Source organism: Agelaius tricolor, unplaced genomic scaffold (genome assembly GCF_023055355.1).
Source record: "Agelaius tricolor isolate 1412-34295 unplaced genomic scaffold, bAgeTri1.0.p SCAF_11, whole genome shotgun sequence".
NCBI lineage: Eukaryota > Metazoa > Chordata > Aves > Passeriformes > Icteridae > Agelaius > Agelaius tricolor.
The window spans coordinates 13,315,072-13,331,590 of record NW_027269271.1 but is presented as its reverse complement, the minus strand read 5'-3'; the positions used below and the strand labels follow the sequence as shown (position 1 = coordinate 13,331,590).

Below are 16,519 nucleotides of genomic sequence, written 5' to 3'. Positions count from 1 at the left end.
CAGCAGATCCTGCTGGCAGCTGCTTACATCTGGGGAATGGCACAGAGGAGCAGGCAATGGGATCTGAGCTGGCCAAAAGGGAAGGCCTGGGAGAGCTCTGCTCTGGCTTGTCTTTTTCACAGGGTGGCCACCTGGCCATGGCTGAGCCACAACAAAGCCCATCCTCTGTGCCTTTGTGCTGCAACGTTGAACTGGTGCCCTGAGCTGGGATTTTATCTGCTTTAAATAACTTTTTTTTTAGTACATATTAGCCTCATAAAGCCACAAGTTCTTATACAAAAGTCTTGGTCTTTTAGAAGGGTGTGCTGCAGGAAGGTGCTGTTGAGAGGTGTCATGTAAACACATGTAAGAACAAGTTTAAGTGCCAGCTTGGGGGCACTGGGGAATGACAGCAAATCTCAGCTCACAGTGTTACCTGAAACAACACCTTGCCCAAAGTGCTTGGATGTGCCATTGACTGTGGCAGGGGTTTTTAGAAACCATCCAAGATCAGCTTGTAGATGAATAAAATCAGGTGAAATTAAAGTCAGGCAAGAAATGTGCTTGGAAGTGTTTCTCTCTGGCCCACAGGAAAAGGAGTGTTAATAAGCACAATAGTTGTATTTTCAATGAAACATGGTTTGATGCTTAAAGGGGAGATAGATAATTAAGACTTCATCTTCCAAAATATTAAATATTGATTTGTAGACATTTAGCAGCAGGCATAAAGCTCTTCTGAGAACTGGCTGTAACTGTCTAAAAGATTATAAAAGATTTTACTTCTCCATGTAGAATTTAGCATTTATTTTTTTTTATTTAAAATTTATGAAATGAAAGTAAAACAAATCAAGAGATAAACTTCTAGCCCTCTGAGTGTGTTTCAGTTCTCTTTGTGTGGCCTTGCACAGTCAAAATGGATATATGATTTTTTTTAAAGTTTGTATTGGCTTTTGGCTTATTGGAGTGTCAGGAGGTTTATAAGCTCCTCAACTCCAATTTTGATTGTTTTATCCAACTACTGTCACTTCTTATCAGTATTAAAGGCAGAAATCAAAAGCATGGGACCCATGGGAAGAAGTGTTTCAGATGTACACTGCTGCTCTTTTTTTGTCACTGTTCTGCACTGTGCCCCTCTGCTCCTGACAGCAAACCCACAATGAGATAAGGAGGTGAGTTTCATACCTCATTAATTCATTTGTGAATTAAACAAAGGTGTTTTTAGCTCAAGTGTGTATCTTTCCACCTGCCTTGTCCTTTCTTTATGACTTGTGAAAATTAGTCAAGTCCAGCATGTCCCGTATCACACAGGGCAGCTTTGCTCTGGGAACCCATTTGCCTCCAGCCTTTCACTAATTGTACATTGGGAATCAAGACAATTTGTTTAAACAGGAGAAGAAAGAGTATTCCAGCTCAGCTACATCTTGCAGATGTTTCTCCCAGAGAGAAAGTAACCCAGATTCACTGCCTGGGCTTAGCCCTGAGCGTGGCCCTTGCTGCTCTGAGCAAAGGGCACCAGGTGCTGAGCTCCCTGCAGGGGCTGGGCACAGCCTGCCCCAGGATGCTGCTCTGCTCCCAAGGAGGGAGGAGTAGAGTGGTTTGAAAAACCATCTCTCTGCAGAAAGAAAACACCCCACAGGAAAGGGAAAGAAGAGTTAATTCTCACTAGGCAGTTCTGGGTGGAGTCTTTCCTTATCAGCTCAGCTATAAAGATATCTTCACTAAGTAAAACAAGTATTTTTAACTATATGCTCATGGCTCCATGGTCAATCTGTGTAGTGATAGCCAGGCTTGAAAATCAAGGACTTTATTCATGGTAAAAGCACTTGTGCAGTAACTTCTCTTTTTCTTTTTCTTTTTTTTTTTTTTGAGATGTCTATGCACTAGAAACTGACATGAATTTTCACAGTCATTTTGTTAGGTTTAACAAGTGTATTGAATTTAAGAAACTACATTTTCTGTGCTTTATTTGCAGTAGTTTCAAGTTGATCAAATCTATTTCAGAATGTTCTCTATTTTATGCAAACTCGCTTTAAAGAAGTGTAAGCAAAATGCGTTCATTTCACCGCTGGATCAATTTATTAGGTTTTAAAAGTGCATTTCTATTCTACCATCGACACCAGTAAAGGGGAAAAGGAAGGAGCAATGACAGAAAATCTATTTGACAGAATAAATAGTTTCTTTGCACATATGTATGTATAGGTGTGTGGGTTTATATGGGTAAAGTAATGGTGATGGCACTGATGAAGCAGACGTGTTTTAGCATTATAATGACAAATTGTAAAAGATGACACATGTTAAAAAAAAAGATGATGTTTATTGGAGACTTGATTATTTCCTACTTTCACCAAACAGAAAATTGACTGAGACAATAGAATCCAGCAAGTTAGAGCCCAAATTGAAACACTAAGTCATGTCTACATGGCAAGTAAAAAGTAATTAAAAAAGGAATCACCAGTTTTAGAGGAGGGAAAAGAGAGAGGAAACACAATTAGAAGTCAATACTTAAATCTTACTTAAGCACTGCAATTGCAGAAAAGCAGATATTTCATAAATAAGATTTTGCAATGGCACAAGCAGGGGGGAACGACACTGGAGTGAAGCACGCAAATTGTACATTTGCACATTTCTAGGTAAGCATAGAGACCACATATTTTTGTGTCCTTGGGTGTTTATTACATTCCTCACCTTCTTTGACCATTTCAGCGGGGCTACAGACCCAGGAGAGACATACATTTTATGTTCTTTTCATTTTGACATTTTTATGGTTAGATGTTGTGCAGACTTAAATTTTTTTGTGCTCAACTTTAGCTACTTGGATCCTGAAGTCCTCTTATTTATCCTGTCATCTGTCATTGATGTAACTGACTTCTGTGACAGTGTTGACAGAATTTATCTAAGAGTTTGCTGGATGGCACATTTTACAGAGTCAAATATAAATAAAAGGGTCCATCACCTGGGGGATATGGGACTGGAAGTCAATGGGTGTTGAAGGTGCTTAGTTTCACAAAGACCTATTCAAGAACTCACACAATCCCCTCTTACAGATTTATCTCTTTATATATGACCATGTTCATATTCCCTTCAGGTCGGTAACAATATGTTGTTCTTCTTTTTTTCTTTCTTAAGACCTGGCAGATTATCAAATATGTACCTACATTTCTTTCTGACATTTCAGAAATGCTAAATATTGTATTCTGGTGATAATGCTTTCTGAAGAAGGAAGGAATGGCCCATTTAATAATGTATACTTCATTTACAGTTTGGAGTGTTAGCCAACTACTTGTGATGATACTTCTTCCAGTCATAATACTGATATATGCAGAGTTCTAACTACATTTTTAAATAGAAAAACAACTGAATGATACATTCAAAATAATTCATGGAGAGGAAATAGATGTATTTCAGCATGGGAGAATATTTATGCATTATTTAACAGCAATAATGTTTGAATTCATACATTATGCAAATGCCATTATAATCAGGAAAATGAAAGAACTTGGACTGCTGCAATATCTTTAAATCTACCATTAGGTACTTATTTGTGCATATCATTTAATACTGCACAATGTTACAGTATGTCACTTGAAGAGAGAAGTTATCAGAGACTAACAGGTTATAAAAAAAGTAAAGCTGATGAATCCTGATTGCTACCTTGATGCTAATGCCTATAAATTTATCAGCAAACAAGAGTAAAGGCTTTAATGGTGATTTACATAAACTTCTCTTCTGGAGATGAGTTACTGTGGTTTAACACACGGTTCCCATTTTGCATTGTGATCCTTCTCCATCCCCACCCCCACATGACAGACCGGCACACAGCGTGGGCTGACACTGCCAAATTGTATTTTCTAAATGGATCAGCAGCTATGTTCCAAAACTATCAAAAGCAGCAAGCCTGACCATATAAAACCAAAACTGCTTCTGTTTCCTCTTATTTTCAAGATAAAACATTAAAAAAAACCCAGAAAAAAATAAAAAGAAAAAGCCTGTGATTTGGAGAAGAGCATTAATGGACCTGCCCTTAGTATTTAGTTCTGTTTATGCCTCTGCTTAACCAGATCCGTAACCCCACGCATTTGTTTATCTGTAAGTACCCATGCACTTCATTGCAGCAGTTTTGTGCCTGTTTCCAGGCAGTGTGAGCTGTGGCAGGGGAAGCAGGGAGCCAGCCCTGCTGGTGGGCACTGCTCTCCCTGTCCCATGCTGGTGTCTCCTGGTCTCTCCCTGGCACTCCTACTTTTGTTTCCTTAGTCTTTCTGTTCTCATCAATGGTTTCTTTTCCTCCTGTCTCTAAATAGCTCTGCCATTTCTTTCTTTTGCTCCCTTCAGGCAGGCTGTCCCAGCCACATGGTCCTTACAGCCTGCTCCTTTCAGTACTTCACAGGTAAATGAATTCATCCTCCAAATGATACATGAGATATCTGTGGCACATACTACTCGCATGCTATGAAGCAGAAACATGGCTAGTCAGACTTCTGTCCTCAGAAGTGTCTGGTGTATTTTCTCCCAATTTGAGCCTAAGGAGCTGAGGGTTCAGCTGTGTTCAAGTCATTCTTTGGAGCAGTAATCTCATGCTACACTTACAAGAATGTTCTCTCACAGTCAAAGGTGTGCATGGTGATGAGGGGAGAGCTAGACTTCCCCTTGTCGTTGATGAGTGAACAGCATTTCTTCAGAATTACTCATATTGCCAAACTCTTCATTTGGTAACTAATATTTCTGTTAATCATAAAAATGAGAGCAAATAGAACTGAGGAACAACTGTATTGGGAAAGTGATCTATTTTCTTAACTCATTAAATAAAGCTGGTCCATCACTTGTCCAGGAGGTATTTACAGATAAGGACAGCGGAGGAAAATTTTTAGTCTGATTTCCATGTGTATTTGTTGTGTGACAAGCAAAAAAGAATTTACATGCTGATGCAATCAATCTGGCACATCTCATAAACACTACTTTCCCCTAATAGCTCAGGAATTCAGAGCAGATCTTGCAAATGGGTGGCATTTGGGCACAGTTTGGGTGCTCACCAATTTGAATCCAGTCGACAGCCTGGAATTTTCACTGTGATAGAGTCTTCCAGAAATGATTACTTTTTATGTCAGAGTGGATGCAGTAGTGTTTGCTCCTCCATCATAAAGATTGCCAGGGCCTCTGCCATAAAATCTCTATCGCTAACAAGAAAACACAATTCAACCAATATATTGTGCTCCTGGCTAAGAACTGGCATGCAAGAATTCATCCTGGAAATTTTTATTTGCAGAGAATGATACTAATTTCTCTGAATGCAAAATAATGCATGAACTTCCTTTTGCTGAATATTAACTACTTTTTTTTTTTTTATGGCATTGTAGCAATCAGTTGTTGTAAAGCTGGTTGGGAAGAGAAGGGGATGTAGGATGCAGCAGTCACCACGGGTGCAGTAACCTGTGCCCACTCCAGTGCCAACTGCAGATCACCAGCTGATGATGAGGGAAAGAGGACTGCTCAAACTGGAGTAAGTATGTCCTGCCATGGCAAGTCAATTAATGAGATATTAACTTTTGAGTGGTTATAAGAGTTAAGGCAGACCTCCCTGTTTACATGGTTTTGACAGTGCCAGCTGATGCTGGCTGTACAAGAAGAAAGTGGGAGATGGTTATCACTGCAATTATTTTATGGCACCCTTGGATGGCTGCTGTGTTTGTGCCTAGGTGAAATGAAGTTCAAGTTCACCTCAGGTGGATTTCTGTGTCCACAGTGCCTGAACACAGTGACAAACCCCAGCCTTAGACTGGACAAGGTTTGCATCACTTCAGTGCTTCCTCCTGGCTGGTGTGCTCCTTTTTGCCAAGCAGATGGTGCAGCAGTTTGCAGAGGCTGTCCAGTGTGTCTGTGTTTTCTCTGTTTACAGGTCCTGAGATGAAATTCCAGAAAGTGCCAAATCCAGCCAGGCCTCTGCATGCCTAACAAGGATGCCATCCCCATCACAGAGGAGTGTAAGAACTGTGGCAACCCCTCAGCAGAGGAGCTTGGAGAGAGCAAGGGAGCCAGTGGTATGGTTAATTCTGAACCTGTCAGCTGTAGAAATCATCTCTTCTGCCTGAGGCAGCCCTGCTGTGCTGGCAGTGTAGCCACACTGCAGCTGGAGGGAGTGCCTGCTTGGCTGAGACAATGCAGCGCCTTCTGCAAAGTTACCAGAAAGTAACAGCAGAGCTTCACATTTCTACAGACTTGGAAGAAGGTCTTCTCAATTATGACCATAAACTCAATTCACCCAAAAAATGACAAAGTAACTTGTTTGGCATGTGGAAAAGCATCTCTGGGCTATTTCCTTTTCCCAGCATTTCCTCCTTTGGAGCAGGATTATTGCTGCCATTATTCCCAATAGTTTTTGATTGCACTGAGGACATGCTCCAAAAACCACTGAAGTCAACAGAAAAATTTCCTGAGAGCCCAAATCACAAATTTATGTGGTTTTCTCAATTCAAGATCGTCCATTGTCTGGCCCCAATGTGCCAGGATAGGTCCAAAACACTTTTTTTTCAAAACAGAAAAATTAACTTCAACATTAAATTTGGCACTGCACTGACTTCAAAAGGATTATCCCAGTCACCTATGGTTGTGGCAATCCTTGCTTACAGCATAGTTTTACCATATGTTAAATTTTATGCTGATAGTTTGCATATCCTTATACTAAACAAATATGTACATTTATGTACAGTGTGATGTAGCAGTGATTTACATCTCATATGACTGTCTGACACTGTTTCTCCTAGGAGTGGCTGTACCTCCCCAGCATGATGAGGAAAATGCTGTTTCAACCTAACAGAATATCTTAATTTCAGGTAGTCAAAATGTTTTACCTTTAACATAATGTTGTCTGCAGTTTGTGGCATGGCTTTCACAGCTTTGCTAATTCCTTTGGCTTTTAATTAAAAACATTCAGCTATATTTCCCTAAAACATGCAAATGCTGGGGCCCTCACAAACAGTATTAGTAAGATGGTTTCTTAATCGATTTTTCTTTTCGGTTCACTCCCATTTTATTGTGGCAAACACTGGCATTTGTCACTTCTTCCAGTAACTGATGCTTTCTCCTTTAAAAAATGCACATATTAGATGCCATTCCCCTTCTCTGTTTGATAGGTGCATGGTGTCAGGAAGAGGAAGGTCGCAATGATGTTAAGTTTTCTGCTAAGCAAAGGATCAGAGCGTAAATGAAATCTTGAAAGCTGGGAAATGAGAATGTGCAAGTGTAAATAATGTATTAATTATTGACAGCTAGGAGACTGAAAAGTCCTGTTTAGTAGTGACATCTTCATTGTCACACTGCCTGACACTATCTCAGGTATTTTTTTTTTTTAATAATAGGTTTTCCGCCCAAGATAGTAAATGTTTCAATTTACCAGTATAACTGTTTATATTTTTCATTTTCTTTGGTTTTTCTTTATCTTACTGCAGTCTAGGTGCTTGGTGCAGGAGGGGATGGGGGAGAAGCTAATCCTTGTTTTTTATTGTGGCAAGTGATATTATTATGGTACAAAATAGATTTTTTTTTTTTTTTTTTGTAATAAAAGAACAAAATATTGAGGTGCAAAAGGAGATTCCACTTCATTGGTTATTTATGGAAGTTAAGATATAGTTTAAGGAAAGAATTATGATAGCTAAAGGCTCAGTTTTGCCAACAGGCCTTCCCAGCAATGACTACTGCTTAATATATGCCAGAAGCAGAATTGGTTTCACCATGGCTTTTTGAGTGAGACATTAGTTATAATAAGGAAAGGTGTTTCTGAGTTAAAAGGCTTTTAATACTCTGCACTTTCCAGTCATTGCATAAAGTCTAAGAGTAGTAGTGAATTCCTTAGTATTTAAATTATTTTTGCTACAAATTAGAGCCGAAAAAATTCCCATGATCCCAGAAAGGTCTGTGTACATTAACTGTTTGCATAAGGCTGCTAGATGTAAATAGCCAGGAGCTTTCAAATACTGAGATTTAAATTGGAAAGGAAAAAACCCACCACAAATCACCAAACAAAAATATCAACAAAACACCTCCACCACCACCACAAATATCTCCTGATCCTTCTTTGCCAAATGACCTGTGAACTTTCCTCCCCTCAGCCCCCAGGCAAGGGGCTCCATTGCCCTTTGGCAACTCTGTGCCATCTCCAGACCTCCTCCTGCTTTTATCCCCCCACTGTCTTTGCCCACAATTAGATTTTGTTCCATCTGTGGATGGAGCACACACTGGATTGAGGAGGCTCACAGGGCAGGAGCTGAGGAAAGCCATGGATCCCCACCTTGGGATGTCCCTGGGGCAGCAGGTGCTGCTGAGGGCTGGGGGTTAAAGAAAAAGAGGAGGCAACTACTTCAGATGCTCTCCACGCCGTGATACTGTCTTTGCTTTCACCTTAATGAAGAGAACTGGGAGGCAGCTTTCAGTCAAATCCTCTTTCTCCTAAAAAATGCAGGTTCTGATCTGTGGAATTGCTTAGAAAATTTCTCTCAGCCCTAGTGAATTGATAGGGTTGATAAATCCTGTTATGTGGAGAACTGGAAAAAGTGGAAATATTTAATTTCACTGTTTTCAAAGCACTGTTTAATCACATTGAAAAGATCTTCCATTTAAAAAGTTTGATTTCTTTGTTTAACAAACATTAATATTTTTACACAAGTTAACATTAATGAACCATTTCACCTGCAATTCCCCACTTTCCAGCTGACTCAAGCCCCGCTGGTTTGGCCATTGGTTCCTGGGGCAGGGATGGCCGGGCCAGGCAGGGTCGGTGGGAGCTCGGGAGCTGCTCCTGCATCCCTGCCCCGCTCCCTGCTGGGGCTCCCTGCACACGGCAGGGCCCGGGCAGGGATGGGTGTTCCCAGCTGGGATGTTCCCAGCTCCCTGCACACAGCAGGGCCCGGGCAGGGATGGGTGTTCCCAGCTGGGATGTTCCCAGCACTCTGGACAGGGCAGGGCTCCAGGCAGGGATGGGTGTTCCCAGCTGGGATGTTCCCAGCACTCTGGACAGAGCAGGGCTCTGAGCAGGGAATGTTCCCAGCTGCACCACCAGCTCCAAGGGGATCTTTTCAGGTGCTGGCATCAGGAGGGAAAATGCAATTTGCTCTTCGAGTCTGTTGTTGTTTACAGAACTTGTGTCTCAAACATTAAAAAATGCCATATGTGATGCTGAAAATAGAGCCTTCTTCCTCTGCCCAAGAATAGAACTTTGTCAAAATGAAATTTCCTGCTCATTTGAGCCCGTCTCCATAGCAACAGTACCGTACACCTGTGATGTACAGGCAGAAGCTGCTACAACCTCTGAACCAGGCAGAACGAGCCTCTCCATCCCCTGTGGAAGGCAGAAGTACATCTCTGGTGTAGCCATGGCATGTTTTGCTGTATGCTACCTATGCCTGGTCCCTATGTACAATCATTTTATTCAGGATTACCCTACTTACATTTGGTAAATAAATACAAATGTGCTACTTACATGAAGTTGTACACTAGCAAAAATTCAATCTATTCTTGTCCTGAGGGAAGACTTTACCATGCAAACATTACACAAAATAAAGGCTTGTGCTCACATTTGTAAGAATTTCCTAATTCAAAAAATTCACAAAATGCTTCACTCTTGCAAATCTGCCAACCTGTTAATAGTACATCATTAGAAGAAAAAGCAACTGCATGCTGAATTATTTAAATATTATTTTAATAGTAAACTGGAAATAATTATGCACCTTTGGCTATCCAATATTGCAAATTGCTGCTCACTCCATAACTTTTAGTGAAATTGAACTCACCAATAAGAAACAAATGGTTGCATTTTAAAGCAACCTGAAATTATTTCCCCAGGTCATTCATAAGGTAGATCATTACAGAGAAACGTTTTCTTATGCAAATAAAAAATAGCCTGCTAATGCAATGTAAATTATATTTTAAGCTTCCTCCATTTATTAGCTTATTTAAGAAGAAGCAAACTTCAAAGAAGGATTTTATTTGAAATACATGCAGAGTGAAAATCTCTGTAATGATGGCTATTGCTCACAGATATACTATATAACATATAGATGAATTGTCTTTTTCTGTCTCCTGACATTTGTGTGTTCTTGTCTTTGCTTTCAGACCTGCCTCTCTTCCCCCCTTAGCTCAGCATTTCCCATTACTGAATGCAGGGCAGGCCGCAAGCAAGAGGAGTGAAATATGATAGATGATACATGCATCTTGGCAAAGTTCATTGCATCAGGTTGCCTGAATTTTTAATACTACTCCTTGAGACAGTGGGCTTGACTTTTTTCCCCCAGTGTTATTATAACCCTCATTTCTATACCAGCAAAAATGGGGCTTCTGCTCTCTGAGCAAAATTTCTCCTCCTTTTCCAGCAGATGGGTGGACAATGCTGTTTTTCTTTTGCAGGGCACAGAGAAGCCAGGGTGTGGGGACTCCCCCTCATGCAGGCTGCAGCCAGCGCAGGGCTTTGGTACAGCTGGTGACTGGATGAAAAGGGAACTGATCTTTTATCCACACCTTAAGGACAGGAGGCAATGATCCCAAGTTTTTTGTGGTATTTGTAACAGCTATTTATTTTCTCTTTCACAACTGTGGCTGTTTTCAGATTTTCTACTAGGAAATATCTGTCTTATATAAGCTGCTAATACTCTGCTCTAGGCAGAACACGGTGCTTGGAGCTTATGTAGGCTGATTTCAGGGAAACTAGCAGCATTATTGATTTTCATTGGGCTTATTAGGATCAGTGTAACATGCACTTTTGCTATACTAGATTGTATTTGACTTTCATCATGAAATCTCATTACACTAAAAAGAAATGGAAACAAGCTATGCAAATAAAAGATTTTGCAGGGTACTCTAATGAAATTACTCTGTATCTGCAAAAACACACTTTGTATGTAGGTCATTCAAACCCTGAATGCTGCTGGTCAGACTGTTCTCATTTGCTTTTGAAAATTAAGAATAGATTCTCCAGCCTTAGCAGAATTATTTCAGATTTATGCTAACATAACTGAAGTTATAGCTTGATCCTTGAAGTAGCTGTGCTGTCTGAATTCTGATGTTGAGTCAGTGATTTACTAGGAAGGGGAACTTCAATTGTTTGTCTGCTTGCAGCTGCTACGGATGATGCTACAGCATTATAAAGGTGTGAAATCCACGTGGCTGTGGGCACACTCCCAAGCCCCCAGCCAGGATGAGGAATGAGCAAGGATCTTGTTTGCACCCATCTGGCTCCTGTGGGACATCATCTCCTCGTGTTTCGCCTGTTGGCATCAGTGGAGGCAGCGCAGCAGATCTCAGTGCAGTGTCAGAGGCATAAAGTCCTCCCTCCTGAAGCTCAGAGGAGATCTGGTTACCACCTCAGCTGCCCTCTTCCAAGAACAATTCACTGCCAAAGCTCACAAGTCCAAACCCAGACTCTTCCCCAGTATTGCTGTAGCTGCAGACAGTGCTCAGACTTTCTCATGTTCTGCTGGCAGGAGAAGGTAAGGCTGTTTGTGTGGCTCCTGCCCTGGGAGTGCCTGGACTGTTTGGGAGAGCAAAACTCCCCTGCTGTGGCTGTCCTGGTGCCCCTGCAGCCGTGTGCTCAGGGCTGAGGATGGCAGCAGTGCCTGGGCCCGTCTCCATGGGGCCGCACCGCCTCTCGCGGCTGCTCACTTGCAGGGCTGAGGAAGGGGAGGCGTTTGGTTTTGTGTTTTGTCGTCTCATTTTCTTGTCACTTGAAATTGGCAGTAGGGAAAAACATTCCTCCAAGGCCTCTATGTACTCTGTAAGAATGGATCAAGACTTTGGAGCTGTCAGGAAAAAATATCCTCCTTTGGCACGTTTTGATGGCACCTCTAAGAACAGCACATCTCCTAATGGTCAGGATGCTTTTATTTTCATAGATGTTCTGCATCTGGAGACAGCAACATTCTTTTGAGAAAGAGAAAATGAATTTTGAAGAAGTCTGAGAAGTAACTCTCAGGCTTCCTTTCCTAATACATTAGTGTGTTTCTGATCCTAGACAGTGAGCTACATGAGGTACCCAGATTAGCAGAAAGCACCCAGTTAAAAACAACCTACAGGATAGATGCTGGGAAGAACAAATTCAAGATACAAAGCTGCAACTGCAGAGTTACTTGGGGAGTACAAATTTGGCATTAGTGATAGTCTGTGATTTAATGATATTGCACAGTCAGCTCTTAGGCAGTCTTGAGTCATTCCCTGTTGATGAAATGAAACTGTACCCTCTGCTTGGAATTGCCTCCTGTATTGTGGGGTTTTATGGTGAAATTTTGGTGTGGACTTTTTTTCAGAATTTTTCAGACTCAGCAACAAAATCCTAAAGGGGAAGCTCGCCTAATATACATGTGACAGTCTTATTTATTTGTCTCAAACTGCTGAACACAGAGGTTTATGGAAAAGAGCTCTCCTGTGTTGCTGACAATTAGTATATTTTTCACTTGCAAAATGGTGCTTTCTGCTAATGCTATGGTATAGTAATCAAAAGCACCTAATCCAGCTGATTAAAAATTCCCTGTTGGGTTGTGCTGACCAAATGAATACAGTTAGTAAGACATTTCAAGTAGGGAATTTCCTGCAAATACTGATATTTGTAGACCTTAAATTAAAATTATGATATGTAAAATTACATATCAAATAAAGGGAGATCTTATTCCTTGGTGCATCTAACTGAGGCACATTGTTGATGTGTGGCAGGAGAGATTTTATTCTATAAGTGCACGTAAGCTTTTCACTCAGACCTCAGCTTTAGAATCAAATTAATTGTGTGATCAAAGCATTTCTTTTTTACATCCTCCCAAGGAAACCTAGCAAAAAATAAGTCCCTTAAGTAAGTTAGTTCATGTAGGCAATGGTAACAGGTGCTGTGGGTTGTTGTTGAGATGTTGTTTGTTTAATATTAATCTAAAATAATTTAAATGGCATCTTAATAGCCTTATTTTATGTCTCTTATTCTGATTTTAAAAATCAGCGCATTCCCCTTAGTGCAGTTAATAGGGTCAGCCTGTGAGCCTGTGCTGGTTACCATGCCTTCAGTCATGTGGAATCCAAACAGCCATTATAATTTGTTTCTAAACAGATCAAGAGCTATTTACCATCTCAATGTTTTGTGCACAGCTGGGTGTCTGGCAAACATCCAATATCCATTAACATTTAAAAATTAGTCCCATAATGCATCTTTTCCGTGGCTTGAGGAGTATACACACTGACACATGTTGGGAACCAATTATATTTGCACCACCATTAGTCTGGCTGCATTCAACTTCCCAGTAAATGAGGGCTAATTTAGTTTCCAGAATGGTGTATCTTAAATTCATGCAATGACCTTAGCAAAAGCAGAGTATCTGAAGATATAAAGAGGAAGGAAATGTTCAGAAAGAATAATGCTTCCTTTTTTTCTGCCTAAACCATAAGAGTAGATTATTATGTGACTGTTTCCAGTATCCATGCCTGGCCTTAAAACCAGATTCCTTTAATTCAATACTGCTGAAATTCATGAGCAGACTTTGGTTGGGAAGAAATCACACTAATATGGTAAACTAGCACACCCTCTTTGCTCAGATCAAACCTGCTAATGGACCTTTTTATAATAGCAATTTAGACCTGCCTGTAGCAGGTCTAACTCTTCAGGTTCCCAACTGATTTTAAGTGTTCTATTTTCCTACCAGCAGGAAAATAAGAAATACAGATTTCACAGTAAGTGCTGTCTACACTGCTTGTGAAATATATTCTAACAATGCCATGGAAGTAAAATGACCCTCACAATTGGCAGTTTGGCATAGAATCTTAATGAAAATGGAGAAACACAAACATATTTTGAGAAGTATATTTGCCAAACTTCTGCTGCCATGAGAAATCCCTTCAATAATATCAGAGGTGAAATGGGATGTCTGGCTTGGGGGCTGAGTGTGTGACACCCTTCCTTGCAGTGTGTCAGCTCAGCTCCCAGGGATGGGTTCTAGACTGAGTTCTGCTGCTGCACGAGGCTTCTCTGAGCTCACCCAGCCCGTGGCAGGCTGCTTAATAAAGCTAAATTGCTCCTCCTAACACAACACTCTTCAGCAGCCTTTTAGAATTAAGAGCTGGGTTAAAAATAGTGTTTTTCCTTAACATTTATCTGAACCAGTTCGAAACTCAAGAAGGCCGGAATTTTCTAAATGGGAATTGTCTGAATTGCTGAATTGCTGTATACAGCAATAGGTGCAGTGAGCCTCCAGGTGAGGGGTCTGCTTCCTCCTCCAGCTGTGCACATCTGCAATAACTCTGGCCTCTTGGCACAGTTGTTTGAAAGGAGTTACCTGTAGGGTTCTGTCTGGAGTGAGGCTGCAGCTTTAGAAACAGCTTTAAAGTTTAATGTATTGAAGTAGTTATTTACATATGTTTAAGATGCAGTATTAAATATAAAAAAACTAGTTCTTCTCTTACATCAATGTAGTTCAGAGCTGGCCTTTGTCAAGTATTTCTTTATTGTATCAGCACATTTTTCCTTTTACTTTCTGTGCAAGAAAGTATCTTTCAGTGAAAGGGCCTATTCTTGAAGCTGCCCTTTTGGAAAAGTTCATTGTACAGTCAGTATTTACAGATGCTGTTTATACTGTCTTCCTCTCAAAAGACATGGCTTTTTATTTTATTGCTTTCAGTGAAACCCATGCTTGTAGTCCCTGACAATAATACATTTTCATGCATCATTGGCAATACAAGGCTTCATTTAGACTATTGATTTACATTCTTATTGTATTAGGACTTGTTAGTGTTTCATACCTTCTTATTGTTTGGTGATTGACCTTTGCAGATTTATATTACATAAGCAATTAGCCAGTAATAGGTTAAATTAATAAAGAAGATTCCTATCAAATTTGGGGGATTCACAAATCTATCATGTGGCACAGTCCATTTCTTTATTTATATTCCACACAGCTGTAGTTATAAGCTGAATTCCAAGTGCAGTAAATCCTGCTGAAGACTGCTGAGTTACATGCAGGAAGAAGATGATGTGTGGTGTGTGTACAATTTGCTGGGTAAGTGTGTAGGGATGGGAACTGGCAGAAAGGTTGGACTGTTTTCTCTTTCTGTCTTGACAGTCTCTTTTGTTTTACAGCTGTGGATTTAACAAATAAAACTAGAGCTAATTTTAATTTTTAATTAAAGTCAATAGCTTATGTTCATTCTGACATATCTGGTACAAAGAAGAATAAAAGAAAATACAGAGAGAAACTTGAAAGAGAAATGCATTTCTTCAGCTTAATTATTTAGTTTCCAACTAAGAAACAGCTCTGCAGACGTCGATTATCCTTCAGGGATATCTCAGAAGAAGTGAGCAATTAGCTTGATTTTCTGTTGAATATGTAGCTTGCGACTCAGTATGTGATCTATTAAAAAGATGATCATTCCTTTTAAACTGTGTCCTGATATACATGGAGCCTGTTGCTGAAGATAAAAGTCAGTGCAGTGATCCAGTGCCTCACCATGTGAGACACAGCTTTTCTGTCTCACTACACCACAGACAGTGGCAATTTCAGGTGTTCTCAGGACTGTAAGGGAAGGGTGAAAGAGGAAGGTAATGCTCTCCTGTTAAAAGGTAACCTGGGATACTGCTTAACACTTTTTACAGCTTCAAGCATGCTTTCCCATAGAAGCAGAGTCTGAAAAAGGAGCAACATTTCTCTGGTGGAAAAAAAGTCTCCTTGCACCCATTTCTGTAGGAAAGCAGCAACTGTTCATCAGCCTGGAGTCATGGATGGGGCTGTGAATGGAGATCAGCAGCTTGGGAAGTTCAGGCAAGGCTGCATGGGAAGGACTGTGGAGAGGGGAAACAGAGGATGTGGCCCATCCTGCTGCCATCCAGCCTGCCCAGGGAGCTCTGGGCCTCACAGGATCAGTGCTGGGGCACCAGCCACACACAGCACCGTGTCCTGGCACAGACTGCACCAGGCACACAGGTAAGAAGAAACTGGGAACTGGAGGGGATATTTGAAAGAGTTGTATGATAAGCACGTTTTCTGAATACCATCAGTGGTGCTAACTTGTCTGTGAGTGCACGGACCCTGCTGCCATTCCCTGCTTCCAGATTGCTGCTGTGGGGCTGAGAATGCCCAGCCTGGGGAGCTGGGGGTTGTTTGTCTGCTGGCACTTCTGCTGCACAGCTGGCTGGAGCATGTAAACTCACAAAGTGCCCAGATTTCACACAGGAAAAGCAGAGTGCACATTTCTGCAGTTCATGTGTTCAGAGATTTTTGGTTGTGTTTCTTTTGGTTGGTTTATTTAGTTTGGTTTGTGTGTCTTATTACAATTATGACATTCAAATGCTACTACAGGGAGATACTGGAGGGTTTGAGCTTAAAAATGAACTTTAAGTAAGTGACTTGCACAAGGCTGAAGTTTGCAGACGTACTGCCAGATTTCCTGTACACCTCAGCCCCACTTTGAGCACCTCCACCTGTCAAACTGTGCTCCTCCAAATGCACACTGAGCAGAAGCTCAGCCCTTGATGGGACTAAATTAGGAGGCACCTGTATTTCTGACATTGAAACTTCCATGGTATCTGAAATCTTGC

General features: G+C 40.9%; 1 long non-coding RNA gene across 1 annotated transcript; it reads left to right on the top strand.

Moving 5' to 3' along the window:
• The first annotated feature begins 717 nt into the window (after positions 1-717).
• On the top strand, positions 718-15,963 carry LOC139594299 (uncharacterized). The gene is made up of 8 exons (XR_011680583.1): positions 718-1,148; positions 4,309-4,363; positions 5,331-5,473; positions 5,870-6,011; positions 6,735-6,803; positions 10,369-11,447; positions 14,884-14,984; positions 15,669-15,963. It is a non-coding gene; the product is annotated as an uncharacterized lncRNA (long non-coding RNA).
• Positions 15,964-16,519: the final 556 nt, after the last annotated feature.